The following is a 21,812-nucleotide window of genomic DNA, read 5'->3' on the forward strand; positions in this document are numbered from 1 at the left end:
TTAATAATTCTTTACAGTGATGGATTCTGCAGATAAAGGCACTGGCAGGAAACACCCATTCCCCTTTCTGCCATCCAACTGTCCACCTCTAGCTCCTGCCCGCTGATCTACAGAAGAGTTGTAGGAACTTAGCCCAGCACAGGGCCTAAGGTCACACATCCTAAAACTAAGTAGAACTGTCCATTGAACTGGCTACCAAGTCTCCATCGAGTGATCAACACAACAACCATTATGTCTAACATCTGCAATGACCTCTACCCTGCATTTTAATTTAAGATCTGCAAAGAGGTGGTATTCCTCCAGAGTTACTTCAACCACAACTAGATCTTTGGATGCCTTCTTGCATGGCTACTGGCATGGAAAAGAAGCCCAAGTTCCCTTGTACTGCCTTCCTTTTGCCAGTTTTCTTTTGATTAGATGCACTCCCATTTCCTAGGAAGCTCCAAGTGGAAGACGATTAGCAATAAGGGAGTTGTGCGAGGTTCCTTAATTTCTTAAGATGATCTACAGTATCTCTTCATTTTCAACTCTGAGCACATCTTCCTTCTCTCTTGAACACATCCCCAGAATCTTAAACCCTACTTCAAAATCAAATACATCACATTTATTTAAAGTGTCACAGTTGCTCTTATCTGTTGTGTTAATTATAAAGATTTTTCCCCCTTTAACTGAGAGCAATTTGAAATATATATAAATGATTCGATTGCATGAATTTCTTATCACCTATTTGAATGTTTCAAATCAAGTCATCCACCACGATGCATTCTGGGAATTCTGTAAATTAGCCATTTGGAACACACTGCACATTCAAGGAACTGCTTCACGTGTGTTCAGTACATATACTACATCGATTTCATACATTTATGTGCATGTCTGAAAGTACCAAATTAATATTTCCATTCATGTTCTTGTGGAGACAATCTCCAGACGTTCAACAAGTTGTCCTGTCACAATGGAGTAGAGAAGGGAGTGGAGAAAATTCTACGTTTGTGCAATGACCTTGTATTAACTTTGTAATGCCACAAATCCTTGGACTGGTATTTGCTAACTTCTGAAGATTTAATTAGTTAGGATTACTATTTGGTTATCCTGACTTTCTAAGAAAAAGAAGGCTGTCAAAGAAAAACAATCTTTAAGTTTGAAAACCCAGAGGAAAAAAATGTGCATTAAACCACAAGACTCCTGTAAATGATAAATTCAATCCTGGAATTGCTGTTACAGAAACATCATGAATGGAGGTTTCTCAGTGCCAAGACATAATTTTTGCTGCTTCAGTTCTAAACAGATTTTTCTGTATTTGAGCTGTCCTTTAAAAAGAGAGAAAGAAAGAAAGAAAAAAACACAACCGAAAACCAACAAACCACCAACAAACCAAAAGCCTCCTACCAGGGATGCTCATAACTAAGTTAACACTGGCTTTTTAAGTCCGGCATCCTTGACCCAGATAGGAAGAAAGGCAAGCTGGAAATCCAATACATACGCTAAGATACCCACTTTAAATTGCCACAACTTTCTAACTGATAAAATGCTTTTCCTTAAGATGAATAATTTTTCTAGCCTCCTCACTAAGGAGATGGAATTGAAGTCAGGCTAAAAAAATGTTGATATATTAGACACTGGAAGTAGACATTTTTGCCTTTATGTTTTTGAATATTCTTAAAAAGTAGAGAAGATTAAAAACTAATGATCAAAATATGTTTTTTCAATAGAAAGTGCAGTTTTCACAAAATCTGAATGTTCCATGGAAAAACTTCAATTTTGCCAGAGCTGTGCAGCTTTCCACTAGGGAAGATCTAAATAAAAGATTTCCTTTTAAGTTCCAGTTGACTGAAACGTAAACTTTTAAGTCAGTTTTCAAAACAAACAAACAAGTAAATAAATCAGAATCCATCCTCTTAAGATTTTCTTCAACTTGACATCTCCTTGGACACGAAAGATGGACTTTCACCATGGGGCAGAGATTACCAAGGAGCTCTATAAAGACGACTCCAACCAGCGCAGTCCACACCTTCAGCAAAAACATGTCACTGGGCTGGGATGAAGCATGGAAAATTTCGACCCAAAAGGAATGAGTTTGAGAAAGATACAAGCACAAGTGAAGGAGGACAGGCAGGAATAGCAGTTGGAGCTCAACCTCCGTTCCAGCAGCTCTTGCCAATGACTGCGAGTGCTAATAAGTAACAGTCCCCCTGTGCATGCCACGTGCAGCCAAGGCAAGATAGATGTGTTCGTTTCTGCTGCCGAGCAGCCCAGACCAGATACCGGCTGTGGCTGCGTTAGTAGAGACCCACACCAGCATTCCTCCCTCCACCAAGGACAACGTCCCTTGGGATGCACCGCATTAAAGGCAGTGTCCTGCTTTGCCCAGCCTCCATTTATCTGTTCCTGCGGCTGCTGGTAGCGTGGGAGTCCTACAGGCACCAGAGCTGGGGTTGGGTACCACCATCCCACGCACATCGCCTTTTGGCATGTCCTCCCTGAGCACAGGGGCACTGCAGCACTGCCGTGACTTCAGTCGGTCGGCAGGGAGGGGACCCACATGTAGCAGTGCCGGTCACCAGCCCTTTTCCACCTCTCCGCCTGCCAGGGCTGGTTCTGGCCATCTGAGGTCTCTTTGTTTGCAGTGGGAGATGTAGCTCCTACAGGGAGGAAGGGTTTCGTGGAGTCTCTCTTCCACATGCCCAGCCTCTCCCTGCCCTCCCCAGGCCCGAGAGCGACCAGAGGCGATTGCAACCTGAGTCCTGGCCCAGCCCCGAGAGCCCCACACGCAGCTTCTCCCCACACACATCTCTGCTCTCCCTCCTTCAGAGCGGGACAGCTGTCCCCAGAAGGCAGCTCACAGGACAATTTTCAAACAATCCAGTACAAATGGAGTTTGCAAACCTATTTCTTCACAGTTTCTTCCTGCCCTGGAGCACCTTTTCCCTCTGTTCACCCTGCTGGGGCTCAGCAAAATGGGGGGTGTTTTCTTTTTCTCTGGAAAAAGGAAAGAAAAACAAAAAATATCAGTGTTGCCAGCTCTTGCAATTTTAGTCCCACAGTACTTGATGTTTTTCTTCACCCCCTCCCCGGCTCCTTGCTCCGACGTATTATGCAAAAATCTCAGATTTCATTTTAAAAAGAGGAGAAAAGGAGCAACCAGTTCACAGGCTTCCAGGTCCCAGAGAAAAGCTGAGAAACACAACCCCAGCGCACACCAAAGCACCCCCTAAACCCAAAAAGCAAGCACTGGGGAACCAAATGTTTATATTAGTGATTTTTTTTTTCTTTCTTTAAAACAAAACAAAAACCTAACAAAAACCATCATGGTTTTAATCCATTTTCTTGTCCTGAAAGACCCAATAGATTTTTGAGCCCCTGGTGGGGTATGTGTGTGTTATGTGAAGGCTCAGCTGATTCCACAGGTACCACCTCTGGCCTGCGCTGCCCAGATTTTGACTCACAGCATAGTGACGTAGGGATGAGGAGGGGATGGTGTTGCCCCAGCACATGGGGTTTCAGAGCCACACGCTGCTCTGCCTACCCACCCAGTGTAGGACCACGAATGGCAGGCGCTCCTCCCTGCCCTCCCCAGGCTGGGGAGGACCCCAGATTCTGTGTTGCAGAGAGCCCCACCATGGTGTGAGAGATTTCATGGGCACCTGGTTGATATGGAAAGGACTGGGGCTCTGGGACAGACCTACCTGCTGAATCAGCACCTCCAGGGGATACCCACATCCTCTCCTTGCTGCAAGCCTCCACCAGTCTGGAAAACCTTGCAAAGCAAGCACAAGCCAAATGAGTTGATTTTGGAGCACCAGCACGCACCCCAGCTACCTCAGCACCATCCTGCACTAAACACCCCCCTACCACACACACCCTGCAATGAACAGCAGGCTGGCTGGCAGCACGCCACACATCCATGGGCATTTTTACCGTCCTTTCCAGGCACACGCCTTGGTCGGATGCTCTCTCCCCGCCTGGCTCCATGTCTGCTCTGCTTCCTGCCCAGCACGGGGTGCCCGAGCTGCGGGTGTCCCCCGCAGTCACCCCTTGGGCCGTTCATCCTGGGAAAGGCTCCTGGTGAAACAGCATCGCCTGACGCCAAGCCTGGCCCGGCTGCTTGTCCCCGGCGTTAGGAGCAGGGCTGTGTCTGCGCCACACCTCGGCCATCAGGAAGCAGAGGGGCATAAATCTCGGCTGGGAGAGAAGGCGGCTCACAGTTCAGCGGGTTTTGGAAGCTGCGCTATGAGACGGTGCCAGAGGGTCCATCCTTGCAGGAAAACGAGTGCACCATATGGTTTTCTCAGTAAACCAGAAGATTTGGGAAGGTCAGGACGCTGTCTGTGGATACAGATGCTCAGAGGTATGTGGTGCACGCAGCAAGAACATGAGTGCCTTTTCACACCTCCCATGTAGTGGGGGATCCTTCGCTGACCCCAAGGATGGGGCTTGATCACGCTTGCTGAGTCTCCCCTTTGCACTTTCAAGAACCAGGAACCTGTGTCAGAGGGAGGCATGCTCGGATGAGGACAGTAACTTTGGACCAGTCAGAGATTTTACTTTTCTTCTGTCTTGTTTTGGCCTTTTTTTAAAAAAAAATAAAACACAAGTCATCCAACCTGAAATATTGTGGCTGCTGCTTATATATGGAAAATGTTTAACAGTTCAAGTCAGAAAACCCAAAATTCAGAGACTCAAGGGCAATCCAAAACTCCTAGGGTCTTCAAAATCAGACTAAAAATACCATGAGAACAGGCTCCCTTGGACCAGATACTAATTTACTGCAGCACTGTGAAGGAATTAAAGCCGTCCTAAAAGCACCAGCTGGGATCTGCCCTGACATTTTCATGTCATCTGCTCCCTGGTCCTCTTGTGTAGGCCATGTAGGGGCGGGCTGGAGCTTTTCGGGGCCCTGCTGTAATCCAGCAAACCTTGGCTGGTAGAACCGGCCCCAGAAGAGATTCCAGCTGGCTTAAGTTAGAGCAGCCCCGTGGCTGCTCTAACTTAAACCACCTGCCGGTTCAGTCCTGGGCCAGCACTAGGATCTGGGAGGTATAAGCGTGGCTGAAAGCCAAATTTGCCTGCTCTCTTCCTCATCTGTCCAAGTTGGAGCCAGAGGTCCAAACCCTATTGCGGGATGGCTCTAGAACAAGGCTTCAGAGGGACACCTGTGTGCTCCTGGTTGCATTTAAAAATCCAAGAGTGGGAACCACCACTCTGCCCTGCCTTCCTTCCCTTCTCTCACCACGTGCTTGCAATCACGCTATCGAAGCCCAGACACAAGGAAATGCACAAGGACAGGTTCTTCCCTGGAATGGCTGATGCCTTCTGCCCTCGTTTGACTTCCCAGGCAGCGTCTCCCCTGCAGCTCTGGCGGCTCCGACCCTGTAGGGAACCAAGAGATACAGACCCGGCAGAGGTTTTTTCTCTTTTTAAGCAACAGAAAATAAAATAATAAGAATAGTACATATAAAAAACAAACAACCAGAAACATCACCACCACCACCAAAATAACCTCTTGACTCTGGTTTAAGCTTTGGCCATAAGATCACAACCGATTTATACAGCCCTGATTCACCCGTGGAGAGAGACAGACACCTAATCATGTGCAATGGCAGGAATTACCCTGATAATACAGCCAGGATTGTCCTGCCCCTGCCCTTCCTACTTGCCTTTCGCCCTGCAGCTAGCAAAGATAATGAGTAACAGTGATATTAAACAGGGATTTGGGGGGTTCTACCTTTTTTTTTTTTTCTTCCCAGAAAGTGGATAACACACTACAGTAGATAGAAAAATCCATCCGACTTTATTTAACTGTAACATTTATTAAGAGCAATGAAAAGGTCAGCGCGGAGCTCCCAGCGTATGGGCTAAACTCCTTTCCCCGGCCTTGAATGCGACAAGAAAGCAGATCCTTTAAGATGCAACTATCTTAAGCTCCCTTCCGATGGTTAAACTCTTAGTAATTCTAGGTTTTGGAGACAAACGTCAAAGCAGAGGGCTCTTCCCTTCATTATTCAAGTAAAGGCCCCATCAATATTATCTGTAATAAGAATCTGCTGTTGACATGGCTCACCCCGCAGTTCCTGTTCCAGGCAGTAGTCCCTGTCAATAGGATTAAAGTGGAGGAATGCCTTTGACAAGTCCACTGGCTGCTGATTCATTGCTGCCATCAGGCTGCCGGCTGGGAAAGGCGCTGGGCACGGTTGGCGAGCCCACCACGGCCAGCTGGGGCAGGCAGCACGCAGGGTTTGGTTTCTGGTGCCAGAGGGGAGCAGGTTGAGATGGGGAGGAGGAAACGGGGAGAGGGACAGCCCAGGAGTGGTTTGCATCGCTTGTGCCCTGCCTCGTCACCTTTGGGTGCAGCAGTGACCCAACTTTGTCCTGGAGTTCAGCCACGGGGATGAAGGGGTTTGCTTGAGGGCCCACTGACCCTGTGGCCAAAATGAAATGGCGCGGTAAAAGCTCCGGAAGGAAAGCTGTGGGCACCAAACGCTGCACATTGCTGGAGCACATTTGGCTCATCCAAACCTTGGCAACCCTGACCTGTATTTCCTTCTCCTTTCCCACCCTGCTTAGCGAAGCTCCCGGTACAACGACTCTGTCATCACCCGTTGGCTCTCATGGCCCCACGTTCGGAAAGCTGCTGACTCTCCGTGCTCGCAGACCGGTGACTGAGGAGGGGGGACCGGAGGGGCCCGTGCTGCACAGAACAGCACCAAACTGCAGAAATAAGGAAAAAAGTCAGCTGCCAGGGAAAATCCTGGCCTCCTAACCCTCTGCCTCTCAGCTCTTGGAGTGGCGCATGCGGGACACACGCACGCACGCACCAACGCCCTCAGCTTTTCCAGTGACTAAGTCCCGGCCTAATCCGCTCTGTTCCCGTCCCCTCAGGTGCTGAGGCCAGGTCAGGAAGCAGGCAGCCTAGAGTAAATAGATTAGCTCTTTTTTAAATAAAACCTCTATTATTATCCCGAGGAAAAAAAAAATAACAACCCTCGTTTTCAGGAATTGTTACATTTAATTAGGCTGCAGGTTCCACTGGGCTCTACACACGGAGCCAAGAAAGCAGGAATGTCAAAATATTCTGCACGCGAGATGAAAAGCTCTGAGCTGGGCGATCTGGTGAAAGGGAGCCCTGTCAGCTGGCCTGTCAGCTCGGCCATAGATTTTTCAAACCTAATTAAAATGATCTTTAATTTTTTTTTCCCCCTTCTTTTTAAAGAAACACATTTTTCAGTTTTTTCTTTTTTTTTAAAATCAGCCAGATTTCCTGTCTTGAGCTGGCCAAGAGGAAAGTGAAATGGAGACAGGGAGACCCTCATGGGCACCCAGGGGTGGAAGGCAAGAGGACGGGTGGGTGCTGAGACAGCGCCGTGCCTGGAGTCGACCTGGGCAAGAAGGACAAGACACTGAGCTCTCTCCCTGCCTGGTTCCTACCACCTTCGGGGGAACGGGACTTTTGGGGCTCTTTGTAAGTTAACAGAGCATCAAATAACACCTGACTGCTGCACCAGTTCTCAGCAAAACTAGAATGACTCATGGGCTCTTGAATTTTTGGCTGACAGCTCAGACCAAAAGGGCTTTTACTGCCCTAGGGTTAGCAGCTCTGATGCTTTGGTGCCGATACGGGCAGTTTGCAAATCCCGAAATGGGAGCTTTATAGGAGAGCTTGAGCTACCGCTGCGTGTTGCTCACGTCCACGCCTCGCCTTCGCGCGGCCCAGCCGCTCCCTCGCCGCGTTCATTGTTTGCAGGGACGAGATTGTTCTGCTCTCGGGAACGTGCCCTGTGGAGCCCTGCAGCAAAATGGGAGCTTGCGAGGCGAGGCTGCGGCACAGGGCAGAGCAAGTCCTGAGAACCCAACCACAAAATGGGCATAAACAGGGATAAAGAGATTTAAAACGAGAAACGCTAATGCTTAAGAGATTAGGCCAATAGGTGCAGAAACACACAGCATTTCCCCTACCACCTCCCTGCCCTGCTGTCTCCAAGAAACGTATTTGCTTATTTAAACAACCACTTTTTTTTTTTTTCAGCCTGGTTTCCTAGAGAAACAACTCTTTTGTGATTGCGCCGTGGGTGTGTCTGTCTTTCTGTCCCTAATAAAATTTCTGAAGTTGCTAGCCAATTTCAACCAAGTTTGCCAGAAGGGCAGAGTCCTCAAAGAAACTCACTGCTTACGAGCCTTCCCGGGGCTGGGCAGACAAGGGAAAGGCGAGCCCATGCTGAGAGAAAGGCTGCAGCATGCGCTTGTTTGATATTAAACACCAGAGCATCCAACCTTGAGCCATCTTATATGTCTCTCCACAGGAGGCTGAGCTTCCCTGAATTACCCCAGCTCAGCGTGCTGTAGAAGCAGCAGCAGCCGAGCTGCTTTGCACTGAGAATTTAGCACGTGTGGCAACTGATATCCCCTGCTCCTGAGAAATGCCAACAAATAGCAAGGGAAGCAGTGCCAGCGGGGTGAAACGAGGCGTTTCCAGCCACAGGGCTGCACTGGCACCAGCACCAGCTCTCCGGATACCCAAGCTGGTCCTTGACACGTCCTGCACCAAAGCCACCCCCCGTGCACTGAGGGGCACCCCCTGCTTCTCGCAGTGCCCTGGCTGGTGCCCTGCTTGGGCACGGAGATGCCCAGCTACCGTGGGAGTCAGCAGCTTGTAAACTGAGCACGCCTGACCCAGGACCAGCTGGCGGGACGGACGCTCCCACGAGGTCAATCTCCTAGAGCATCAGTTTTCAGCCTCAACTTCTGCTTTAACATCAGTTTGGGAATGGCCAGCTGCCAGCAACTACAAGCACCTCTTGCTTCTGCAGCTGCATGGGGATGCTCCTGGCTGCGGCGGGGGCTGCCCTGCTCCTACTGAGATCGGGTGCCAGCAGGCAGAAGGGGCTGGGGAGCGTAAGGGGTGAATTAACAGCCCCCCCCCACGGGCTGCTCAGTGCCAGCATAAGGGAAAAAATCTGATTAAGAGTCTTACTTTTTCAGGTGGGGTTTAGTGTGGGCAGACTTAGGATGCACTAAATGAAGGGGAAAAAAAAGCCAAGGGAGCTACCAAGGCTTTTGGCTGTTTCAATGAGTGCCTGCTGTCCGAGCCAGGGAAGTAGGCAGAGGAGCGAGAAGATAAAAGGACATTTCAAAGGGGAGTGTCTCAGTTTCAAAAGTCTTGCTCCTGATTCCACTTCTTTTAAATTTAGGAATCTCCTCAAAACATCACAATCACCCATTTCACTGTGATGTCCCAGCACTTCCCCATCCCTTCTCATCAACCCCTTGCTATCTCATCAGAAACACCCTGCTAAAACAAATAAATAAATAAATAAAACAGAGTCTCCTGGAGCAACACAACACCTTGAAGGCAGCCCGGCAGGCTTTCCCATGCCATTGCTCAGGGAAAACTCCCCCAGCTGACCTTCGGCAGGGCAGGACTGCGTGCCCACGGAGGCGAAGAAACGCAGCCTTGCGCAAGGCGCCGTGGGGGGGACGGACGGGTGGCTTCGCCCCCCCGGTGACCAAGTCACCGGTGCAGGGTCTTACGTGCCTGGGAATCATGTCCAGAGGGGAACAGATGGAGCTGGCATTTTCGGGCCCCTGCGACTGGCTGCCCAGTGGGTAATTTAGGAAAGGGAGAGCAGATAATTTCCTGCTGGACTGGTCTGCTGGAAGGGCCTGTCCCCTCCGGGGCGGCCAAGCCTGGAGGCGCAGGAGCCAAACGTGCTCCCTGCTTTTATAACAGGGCTGCCTCCTCGTGCTGCCGTCACCGCTGGGGCCGTAAGACATGGCAGACTCTCCCCCGCAGAGGGTAAAAAGTCAAAAGGGTATTAAACTGTCAGATTGGGGCAATTTATGTGTATAAACAGAGCCCTATTTTGCTGATTTACGCCCTGATAGCGCATGGCCCACAGGTAACGAAGGCAGCACATCCCCACATCTGCCGGTGGAAGCAGTCGGGATTGACTGACCCATAAAACTGCGAGGCCTGGAGTTATCTGCCTTCACATCTACATGCACACACGCAAACAGCCGCGGCCAGCGAGTGCTCGTGGAGTAACACGATACAAGCAATAAACGCTTTCCCCCAGCAAAAGTTGGGAGGGAGATTAGATAAGGTGGCTAAAACAAACTTTAACCACCACGGTGGGAGCTCGGCCGGCCTGGCCCCTTGTGCGTCTGGGTAGGCCGCGGTGTGGATGGCCCAAGTCACGCAGGGACAGCTTCCCCTTCATGAGAGAAATAAAAGGACTGCAGCTGCCCCAGAAACCTCAGGCCTTCCCCCAACAGTGGCACCAAGAAAGCAGGTTGTCCTCGAACACCAGCACTCATGGGTGGGACTGACAGGGGCACGGGCTGGTGCCTGCCCACAGCCGAGGCCGCGGGGCAGCTTTTGCTTCCCACCGCCGCGATTCATGCCTTCACATCATCACGCCGCCGTGGGGATGCGAGCGGCCGCTGCATTCCCATCCTGCCCAGCAGTCTTCAGTGTCAATTGCATGCTTTAGGCAAAAATAACAATTGGAAAAAATAATTGCATTTATCATGTTGGCGACTCGGCCAGCTACATAAGAATGTTACATAGCAAAACCGCAGAGTTCAGCCTGTTTCCACATAGGCAGCAGAACAATGACTGGCAGGAATCCCCTGACATCAGACGCTGGTGTTTAACTCAAGCAAATCTTCTCCCAGCATCTCCAATCCACTGACCTGGGATGCTGCATTAGCCCAACAGGTGACCCTGAAGCGGACAGAGATGCTGCTGGCCAGAGGACAACTCCCAACAGCAGCTAAGCAGGCAGGAACGCCGCAACAGACTTGTTCTCAACTATTTTGTCAACAGAGGCTTGGAAAGAGGTAGGATTAAACCTTGCAAATGACGCCATGACTCGCAGGAAATTAAACTTCCCCTACTCCAGGCAGCAGCGGCGGGTGACAGATTATTGAAGAGGCAAATGACGGCTCTTCCAGTGTCACCACAGGCCAGGCTGATAGCTGAACTGCAGCCGTGCCTGAAACAGTGACTTTCCGCCCTGCACAGCACTGCAAGATGTTATTTCAGCCTCGACTTGCCTTCTGTGCTTAGCCTAACTCTGCTCGTATGTAACCTGGCTACTACATTCACATGCTGCTTTCCTGCATAATTTAGCTCATCAGGGTATCGTGAGCATGCTGTTACCCTGCTTTGTTGGTGTGTAGAGGGATTTAACATCACACAGCTCCCGCCTCAAGGAACCCAGGCAAGAAAAGTAACCGAGAGCCCAAGGTTATGAAAGGCTTCATCTCCTGATGGCTGCCACAGAAATCCTCCTCATACTCACCGACTGTGGTTACTGGTACGCCTCTCTGCAGGTCACATCAGTTCAGGATCTGAGCAGAAACCAGCTCACCAAAACAGAGCCTGCCCGAGCCCCTACAAATCCAGCTCCCAGCTGATCGCATGGTCACTCCATCCAACACCAGAGACAAGATGGGGAGGGGATGGAAGAGTGATGCTGTCCTTTTTGGATGCAGTGCCCAGCTGGGTGAATGAAACAAAACATGAAATTTCCCCCAAGAGCCTTGTAAGCAAGTGTAAGCTCAAATACGTCCCTCTTGGATACAGCTTTCAATGCCTTTTAACTCTACACTGTGGAAATTTTGTCAGTTGTAGATTTCCTGAGACCACATTATATTGGTATAAGAACATCCAAATGAATCTGTTTCTCTACAAGATATAAACAGTCAGCAATAACTGAGCTACCGCTTGTCAATGCATTCCCCATGCCTGATCCTGCAAAATGAAACTCATCAGCCTAAGCTACCTTCAAGATGCAGTAAAGGCATCCCGGGCAATAGCCTGTTCTTTTCAACAAATCTTGAACTGCTTTAAATCTTGTTTAACAAACAACTTTAACATGTAGAAACACCAGGGCAAACATGCTCAGTCCAATCCTAAGTGCAAATTCACCCTGGGAATACAGGTTGTTGTGGACATCCATCTCCTCCAGGTCTTGCTGTTGTGGGTGATGCTATGACCACGAGATGCGCGTTGCCACCTTGCTGGGAAGGCTGCCACCCCACAACCCCTGGTGGCTTTATGCCTTTCCAACTTGAGAAGGACAAGAACCACATGGCTGGGAAGTCTGTGGGTAAGGGAATGTTTCAGCCAGCACAGCTGCTGCCGAGTGAATGCCTATCTAGAGCCTTGGAGTTGCAACCAACATACTCTACAGCACTTTTAAATTAATTTTGAATGGCGTATCCAGGAAAGTGTATTACAATGATCTAAAAACCACTTTTGGCTTATTTGACTATCGTGTGTGGACTAGAATAAAAGGTACCTAAGAACTCCAAGGAAAGTCCCACCTCCCCAAAAGTGCTGGCATTTTTGATACTGACCTCAACGTGAGCAGGACCTCAGATTTTACTTACATGCAGACGTCTGTCAGCAATCCAGCTACGCCACTGTAGTGATACTGGTTCAATCCTCCTGAGATGCTGGTGCTCCATAAGGAGGTGTGCCACAAGTTGCCAAGCTTTGCCAAAGCTCCTAGATGACACGAGTTAAGTCCTGATGAAGTATGTTCCCTGAAGCCTTAAACTGAAGCCTTATTCCCCATCTGATTGCCTCTATATTCAGTTTCCAGTTGCTGTGTACTGATCTAGACAAAATCCTCTCACCTGCTTCACTCTCCACATCTGCAAACTGGAACCATCTCTGCCCTTAACTTTGCTCTGGTGGCTCAACAAACAGGGTCATGCAAGGCTTTGCCACCCTTTCAAGACACCTCCCTGGTTCTTCCCTAAACCCTCTCCAAGGCATTGACTTTTTAACTCACTGCAGCAGCACTGGCACCAGGAGCAGATGTACCACATAACCCGCTCAGACACAGCCCAGCACCAGGAGCATCCCTTCACCAGGTGACTTTGGCCCACATCCCCAAAAGCTTCTTCAGCATCCTGCTTCCTGGAGCCCCCTGTCCCAGAAACGCAGCTTTTATCCTTTGTTCTTGCATACACCTGCATCACCATGTTTGTTGTTTGCTTAAGCCTGGCTCCCCAAGCTCTCCGTATTCCTCCATATCAGTGACCTTTCCCCTTCATTATTTACTGCTTCCTGGCTTGTTACACCATCAGTAGACCACATCAGTGGTGATTTTACATTTTCTTCCATGTCATTGATAAAGATATTAAATGCAAGAATACTGGAGGGACCTTGCTACAAACACAGCTGGCAGATGATTTACAGTTACATTTGGAGACCTGTCAGGGAGCCAGGTTTTAATCCATTTAATGCACACCCTCTTGATTTTATACTGCTCTAGATCCTTAATCAAAATGTCATGTGGTACCAAGTCAAATGTCTCACAGAACCCTTGTACACTACTATCACTTTTATCAACTAAACCAAAGAGAGACATCACGTTCTGTTTTCCAGGAACTCATGCTGATTGGCATTAATTACAATTTTCTTCCTTTAATTGCTCATGGACTCCCACGAACAAGGACTAACTTGTACCACGAAGCATACCACAAGCAGCATCTCTCTGACTCGTCCTTGGCCACAGAGCACGATTAGGAGCACTGTGGGAACAGGCATCCCCCCCAAAACCCAAAGCTGGAGCTGGGCACAGGCACAAGGTGACACAGGATGGGGACCACTGAAACAACCATGGTCCTGCTGAGGGTTTTGCCTCTTCTGAAGGGCTGGAGGGGCGGATTAGCTGCTCCTGTCTCAGGCACTAAAAGAGGGATGTGAACAGCAACTCTGGCTGACAGGGGAATCAGCCATCACCTGTCTTTGCAATACCACTGAGGTCAATGCTGCAGCCACCTTCTGAGGAAAAAACCTAGAAGTGATCAGGAGAGTCCTTTTTTCATGAGCAAATGGGTGATACAAAGTGCTTGGATCATTGCAAGAAGGCCAAAACTGTTTATTCCGTATGTAGATGAGACTGAAGCATGTTTCTAGCAATAACAGTGGATATTATCTTGCTATCACAGATATTTGGTTCTGTTCCTTGAAAGTTGGAAGCAATTCACTCGCTCCCACATGAGTCAATGCCTTGGTTCTTTCAGCTCTCCAAGTGAAGTTTAGAGAGCAGTCCTACAGCACCTGCCCTGATACTGGAACCTCTAGCATCATGAGTTTTTTTTTTTTTTTTAAATCTACAAATCATTGTCCAAGTATCTCAAGTGGAAGTAATTTCTTCATTAAGGAACTACAGATAATAAAAGGAAACAGGATTTTTTCTTCAAATATTCAAAACACATTGGTTTTCATTTTGATGTAGTCAGTATTTCTCAAAAACCTGGAGCAGAACAAGAGGTTTTGTTCAACTCAAGACTATCTTTTGAGGGAGATACTATTTGTTTTATTTTCAATGATTTAATTAAAGCTAAAGGAAATTTCTAGGAAAAAAAAAGTGTTTCATGTTGTGTATGAGAGGGACAGAAAATACACTGTGAGGTTCTTTCAGTGCAACAGTTCAGCCACATTGAGGTAAGGTCACTAAGCATTTCAGCAACACTTACACTGCATTTGTTTATTTGCTACAAGTGTTTTAGCTGGGGGATTTTTGCGATCTCCAGTCCTGGAGAAATACTGCTGGAGCTGTCTCTTTTTGTTGTGCAATCCTCAGTTAAGAGCAGCTGCTTAGAGTAGAGATGATAACCTCACTATTACCACAAAAATAATTCCCACATACGACCTGCTTGGAAGAAAGAGGCATCCAATGCAACTACCTAAAAAGCCCTTTTGAAGTTTAAATTTCCCAGTCCTTTACATCCAAGAATCAAAAGCAGAGGAGGGTGGGAGACAAGGCTGCATCTCCCCAGACAGGGACTGCGTTTCCCCTCCACCACTCTCCACTTGTCCCACTCTGAAGAAAAGGGTTGTGCTGGGTGGTAGAGATGTTTCCCTGCTTGTTCTACACAGGCTCTTCTCTGTCCCAGGGAGCAGCACAGCGGTTTTCAGCTGTAAGAGAATCTCTGGCCCTGCATTTTTCATCCTTCCTCTGCTTAAGGCGAAGGCTTGGCAAGACATGCTGGAAAAACACAAAGGATATCATAATCTCGGGGTTAATGGCTACGCTGCTGAAAACTTTGTAGAGCCTTTGACTTATCTCATTAGTGAGCCCGAGAGCTGCTCTGGCATTAGATGTCACCTATGCATTTGAAACAATCCCCAACATCAATAAATCTCAGCAAGCATCCCCTTGCTACAAACCAAGCGCCTGCAAGGGTGCTAATCCCCGGCCAACATTCACTTGACTGAATTATTTTTAAAAGATGATGCAGCTAATACTCCTTATTCCAGAGAATCCTGCATTGTTTTCCTTGCAAATTGCTCCTCTAAAAGGATAAAAGCTACAGCCTCTCGCTTCCCTTCCCAAAGGAGCCCTTCTCTGCTGGAGCAGCGGCCCACGAAGGAAGCGAGGCACATCGGGTGAGCCCCGGCCCGGTCCTCAGCCGTGGTGAGCCTGGTGCCATCGGTAGGTGTGACACTTTGGTGGCCGTGCCTGCGTCTAATTACGACCGTCTCCTCGCACTGTGCCTGGCGCTGGCGGCTGCAGCCCTCGGTGCGGATTAGGACGTCCCTCTGGCAGTGAGCGTGGCGGTGCCAGGGAGCAGGAGCGAGGCCACGCAGGAGTCAGCGGCATTGAAGGGCTCTGTGCTGGCAGAACAATGGGTTTGCTCCAGGCGCAGCTACTGACTTTTAACAGCTCTGTGCCAGTAACCCCATACGGGATTGCATCATGGAAAATCCTAGTGGAAAGCCAGGAACAAAGGAAAGATGTCAGACTGCTTTTAAAAAAGACCGTGTTCTCCAGGCAGAGGAAGCCCTTTGGTGGCCGGGGTGGGAAGGCGCAGCCAGAGGAACCTGGGCTCCCCGAAAGACTCGAGGCGAATCTGGAGACATTCTCCAGATGGGGGAGCAGAGAAAAGGGCAATGCTCAGGAGGCTTCGCCTCACTCTGCAGCGCTTGTGCATTGTCTAGGGATGAAGAGCGTGTGTCTGTGTGGAAAAAATTCCAGCGCTGCGTCTTTTTATTGAATTGTCCCGTGGTCCCTGAAGAGTCCAGAGTGCCCATCAGGACAGACGATGCGACAATGCCCATAAGCTACCGAGCTCTCATCTCTGGTCCAACACCCCCAGAAAGGGAGCCAGGCGAGGAACGCGTCCCTGGGAGCCAGGGCTGGGGACACTGGCTGGACTCCGGCCAGGCTCGGCTAGCTGGAAAGCACCCAGGGCTGGTTTTGTAATGGTGTGTGACACCATCCCCAGGGAAAGCCCAGGCAGAGCTGGGGAAAGAGGGTTTGGGCAGGAGAGGCTCTGCTCTTCTGTATGGAAACACAGAGAGAGGTGCAAACAGAATCCCCAGTTTCTGCAGGGCTCAAAGCTGTAAGTGATAATGCATGATGAGCCTGATGGAATTTTTTTTTTTTTTTAGGTATAGAAAAGCAACGCTATTAATGCAAGTTTGGAAGAGAAGAGCCAGCTACCCTACACTGCCCAGCCATGGGCTGGTTGCTGTATGCAGCAGGAAAAATGACATGGTGTCTAACTCAAAGACAAACCTGCTTCTGACCTGCTTTTTTAATTCTAATCTGGTCTGTCTTTAAGGGAGGGCACACGGAAGGACCACGTGGAGCAGGTGTTTGAGAATTCCTGGTTCCTCCTTTGCTACACCTTCCCAGCTCTGCCACCCAAACACCCCGTGTCTCCTCTGCTCTGTGAGGACAACCTACAAGCCAGCACAATGTGTTTAGATCTCATGGCAGAAGGAAAGCACCTAGGTACCACGCAGAGAAAGGAAGCAGCGGAGGTTGCAAAAGCAAGCCTAGAAAACCAGCCCATTTGCATTCTCATTAGCTATACGGAAAACAGTGAGGAAGATTTTTTGGCAATGAAGCTTGCCATTGACTTGCTCACTTTGGCTGAAAGGCCGATGCCAAGGAGCAGCAAAGCGAAGCAAGAGAGCTGGCCTGGAACCAGGGGATTTTGCAGAGCTCTCATTTTGTATTCATTGCCCTTAGTCCAGGGGTCTTAAGTGTCGTCAGTTTTAGGACACAAGTGAGAAACTGGACCGCAAAAGCAGCTCTTCCCTATTTGCATACAGGCATCTCTGCCATTCCCTTCCATTTCAGCCTTGGCCAAGAGGCCTGGAATTTGGCTAGGAAAGTCTTCCAAAACTCCAGTGCTCCTGCGTTTGGGAGGACATGGCCCCGGCTGCCAGGGGCAGGAGTGGAGGTTGGCCCTGCTCCGGCAGCACGGCTGCGCCTGCAGCACCTGGCCAGCGCTCACCGCTGTGCTCCGGCTCCAGGAGAGCACCAGCAAGGTGTTCTCTTCTGATCAGCCAGCTCCTCCAGGATGCGGCAGTCACCGAAATCCTGTCTGGGTGATAAACAACTCAAAGTGTTGTTACTTACCTGAGAGCCCCCAAACGTATCGGACATCTCAATTGCCCTGTCCTCATCATATCCAAAGACAACGCCTCCAGCAGAAGGAGCACACCCAGCCCAAACCACACGGTGCTCAGGCATGCACCTGCCCCACCACAAGCACCACGGAGCAAAGGCAGCCTGCAGTGTGAGCACCACCGCTCTTACAGTACTGTGTGTGGCATTATGTGCGATATTGCCTATTAAGATTTGCTACTGTGGGTTGCAAGCAACAAAAATAGACATATGTTTTAAAACACCCTAAGAAAGCTTGACAAGAAATTGGAAAATCTGATGTCAGCTGGGCAGAGAGACCCTGTTCCCAGCAGCTTCACTGAAGGCTCGGAGGTGGCTACCTGTCTTGGAAGCTGTTTCCCCTAACTGCTGAAACAAATAGCTGAAATTTGCTCTGGCTTCATTCACACGCTTTTTATGTTTACTTTACCAATAATATTCTAACAAAGGCATTTACTGTCAGGAACATTTACAGAAATGGCAAATAATAGAGACCTCATAAACACAGCAATTCAGACCAGAATCTGGATCTGAAAGTCACGTACTACTATTTAAGAGAAGAAACAATGCCGTGTGAACATTCACCCAAGCCAAAGTCACCAGCACAGCTGAAATTTCAACCATTCAGTAGCAACAGGTTCATTATCAAGATATATTACCTGAATTATTTCTAGATGTTATTCAGAGAATTATTCCAAATAATTAATATATGTAAGAAAATAACTGACTCTGAACAGGAGAATTAAACTTGTCACATTAGAGCTGAATAAATGCCCTGCAGCTATTCACTGCCCTGCTTTTGGATATACTAATTGCCCCAGATCCAATCTTTAACCCTGCTGGGGCTGAAGGAAACGTTCTCCTGGGGCTCCGTGTGCCGTGGCCTCGGACACGATCCCGGGGACGCCGACCTGCTCTCTGTAGGGGGACCGTGGCCTTATCTCGTGGGCTCTCCATTGTATTTGGAGGAGGAGGCTCGCGGTTTCGCCTTTCACTTACCCTGGGGTAATTCCTGTGGTCTTCAGCAGAGCCGAAGGAGGAAAGAGAACCACACCGGGTTTGGTCTTGTCCCGGGTCATTGTTCCTCTATCACGGGGAGGTGCAGGCAGCACGGCGAGGGAGGTGCGGGCAGGAGCAAGCAGGATCGGGTGCTTGCAGCCGGTGGGACAACCAGGAGCCACTCTGCTGGGCTTGGTGCTGCTCCTGCCGGGCAAAAGGGAGCCTAGGCAATGTGCCCAAGCATAGGAGATGTGTGAGGGAGCAAATCACGAAGTTGAAATCCCTGCTTGTACTCCCTCACAGAGCAACGCAACGTCCCTGCAGGGAGCCAGGACCCCAGAGAGTGCTGCCAGCGTATCCTGGGCTGTCACAGGCTGGGACCCTCCTTCCCCCTGCCCTACAGGAAAGGGCAGGTGCAAGGCTTCAGGTTGGGGCAAGAACCCCAGATCCAGGCATTTTGATAACACCTTCACCAACTGTTTTTGTTCGTTTTGGTTTTGTTTTAAATGCCCATGGTACCTCACGGATGCCAGAAAATCATTGTATCTCTCCATGCCCACAGAGACACGCAACCCCATTGACCTGCATTTGCACCAGGGGTGACTTGTATCCCGTGGGCCATGTCCTTTGGTCACACAACCCAACCCTACTACCTGCACGAGCAGCCTTGTCCCGGGGATCCCTACTGCGCACACAGCATTGCTCGAGGAGTGAGGGTGCAGGACCAGGCTTCACATGGAGAAGAGAGAGAGAAAGACATAAAAACAAATGGAATAACTAAGGAAATGTTTATACTGATGTTGGTAAACAGGTGCCTTGCTGGCTGCAGCATGGCCAGGGTGCTCACTGTTCCTTGTCCTGTTCTTATCAGGGCTTGATCCCATCTCATGCAAGCCTGGAGGCTCGGCTTGACTGAGGGCAGGACTGAGCGCTGAGCAGCCCTAGGTTTTAAGCTCCCCAAATTGACCTCTGTGGGAAAAAAGACTCTGCACAGTTAGGACCTGAAGATGCATTTGAGTAGGCCCTTTCGCAAAGGGTTGACCCCACACATGCAGCTCACAGCCTGGGGGTGTCCGATGCCCCAAACCCGAGCAGAGCCCCAAGAGCCAGGATATAACTTTTCTGCCACCAATTCCACCAGCAATCAACAAAAAAGTAATAGCGATAACTGGGAGGATCTGAAAGAGGTCCTTCGCTGCCCCCCCCCCAGCCTCCCCTCCCTTTTTTATTTGCCTGAGTGACAGAGGATTTAAATGCAAAGTGGATCTAATGCACACCCTGAAGTCGGCTGGCAGTATGCAAATGACCTGTCAGATTAAAATCTGAATGAAAGAGATAACAAGCTTATCTTCATAACAAAAGGCTCTTACGGGCAAACTATTTGACGCAGTGTTGATGTTTGTTTTAACCCGTGGACTTTGGGCAGTGCAGTATTTCTGGGGCTCTGCTCCCCTCCGCTTTGCTCCGCACGCGTGTGCGTGTGTGTTTGCACTGCAACAAAAGCAGCAAGTGCTATGAGAATAAGAAAATCGGAGGGGGGAAGAAGCCTAGGGAAGGCTGTAACAGTTGATTTCAAAGTCTTTTTCGGGGGGTGGCTCTGCAGAGCTGGTGCCAAACAAGCCAGCAATAGGTCAGCTCACGCCTGCGACCAGCACTACAGCTGCAGTGAGAATAAGCAAACACAGCAGCAGGAGAAAGAATTAACGGGAGGGGGCTGGGGGCGAGCCGGGCGATTTATTCTTCTGGCACGTGCGGAGGGGCTGGGGCTGGATCAGCTGTATTTATTCTGTTGAAAGGGGAAAGAAAAGGAGGCAAAAGAGCAAAGCAAGTTTCATCGCACCAGAGAAAACAAAGATTTTCTATAACTCCCCCATCGCCACCCCCCTCCCTGGAAAAAAGGGGGAAAGGGAGAGAAAAAAAAAAAGCTGCAGGTGCTTGTGAGGGGTCTGTATAGAAGCCATGCGGGGAATTAGCAACTGAGGCAAGTTGCCTTTGGAAAAGGAATCGGCCCTGAATTGATTTGCATTTCTTAATTTAGGGATCATCAGCAGGCAGGAGGCACAGCGAGCATCCCTCTCGCTCCACCCGGGCTTCAAAGCGAGGAGGGACGCGTGGCCGGGAGGCCCGGGCAGCGGGGCTGGCTGCGCTCCCACTGGGACAGGCTGGTGCCACCCGCAGCCCCGGCACCGAGCCCCTGCCACCACCCTGCTTTATCCTCCTGGGACAATGAGGAGCCTGCGAGCGCTGAAGGATGTGTCCCTCACCCAGGGGAGCCGCGACCAAATCCTCCTTTTTCAGGGGCTTCCCAGAGCCCTGAGCCCCCGCAGTTCGTGCCCGCTGCTCTGCTCTCTCCCTGTGGAGAAGTGAAAGCCCACGGAGAGGGAGAAAGTCTTCTCTTAAAGCCTCTGAGTCAGTCTTCAAGTCTTCTTCAGAAGCTTTCCCACATGCTGGAAGTCACTGGGGACAGCAGTGACGTGCCCGTGCCACAAGGGCAGCAGCAGGATCCTGTCCCAGACCATGAAACCAAGGCAGTGCCACCCAGCCCGGGCAGTGCTCTCCACTCCTTGCCATGGCAGCGAGTCCCAGCTGCACCTCGCACCACCCTTTCCTAGCATTCACAGGGAAAACCTGTCCCCTTCCACTCGGTTTTGGTACTTTGGAAACTGGCTCTGCCAAACGTGCTCTAAGCCCCATGCAGCCACTCCTAATTCATCAAAACATAGTTTCCCACATCCTCTATGGTAAGGAGCGCCTTGGTGGTGCAAGGAAGTCAAAACAAGCAAGGGATAGATGGTGTAAGGAAGGTCCTCAGCCAAGTTAAGTTAGTTGGGTAACTCCCAGCTCTCAGATCCAAACTGCCAAGGAGATTTGGTCAAGTTCTCCTGTTGCAGTATGGCAGTTCTGGAGGTAGAGGAGAGGCTCTCCAAAGCCCCTGCACTTTGCAGCTTTACCTTCTGCATGGCTTCTCTTTATAGGAACATGGGCTCTTCAGACCCAAAAGATTAGAGGGCTAAGGTTAGAGGGCGTGAACCCGTGCAGCATGCTCTGTCTGCTAGGCAAGGCTCCAAGGAAGCACAGACCCCTGACGTGTCGTTGGCAATGCAGAAGTCCTCGGAGCAGAAGGGCTCTGGGACACGTCCTGCCTCAGACTGTCAGCTGTGCCTGAGAGAAAGCAATGAACTCAACAAACTACCTGGAAACCAAAGGACTAGATGGGATTTCAGGGTTGCAGCCTCCAGAAGGACTGAGGAGGGCTGGATAAGGAGTGATTTATTTGGGATACTGGCAGGAGTGCATTCCAAGCGCTGGCATGCTCTGCAACAGGAGCCGCGGTGCCGTTGCTGCTTGGCTGGGGAAAAACGCGCTAATGTCAACGTAATTGTTCAAGGCCTATTT

The 21,812-nt window shown here is 49.8% G+C and overlaps 1 protein-coding gene across 1 annotated transcript in view; it reads right to left on the minus strand.

The window, feature by feature from the left end:
- Positions 1–21,812, minus strand: part of LOC310880091 (uncharacterized protein) — a 155,981-nt gene that overhangs the window by 83,736 nt on the left and 50,433 nt on the right. The window contains exons 11-16 of the mRNA XM_083795398.1: positions 18,417–21,578; positions 12,391–12,508; positions 11,298–11,497; positions 3,859–5,367; positions 3,684–3,754; positions 2,884–2,976 (exon numbers count right to left, since the gene is read on the minus strand). The gene's annotated coding sequence lies outside the window, so the exon portion shown is untranslated. The remainder of the gene's footprint in view (positions 1–2,883; positions 2,977–3,683; positions 3,755–3,858; positions 5,368–11,297; positions 11,498–12,390; positions 12,509–18,416; positions 21,579–21,812) is intronic.

Source organism: Anser anser (genome assembly GCF_964211835.1).
Source record: "Anser anser genome assembly, chromosome: 12".
Taxonomy (NCBI): Eukaryota; Metazoa; Chordata; class Aves; order Anseriformes; family Anatidae; genus Anser; species Anser anser.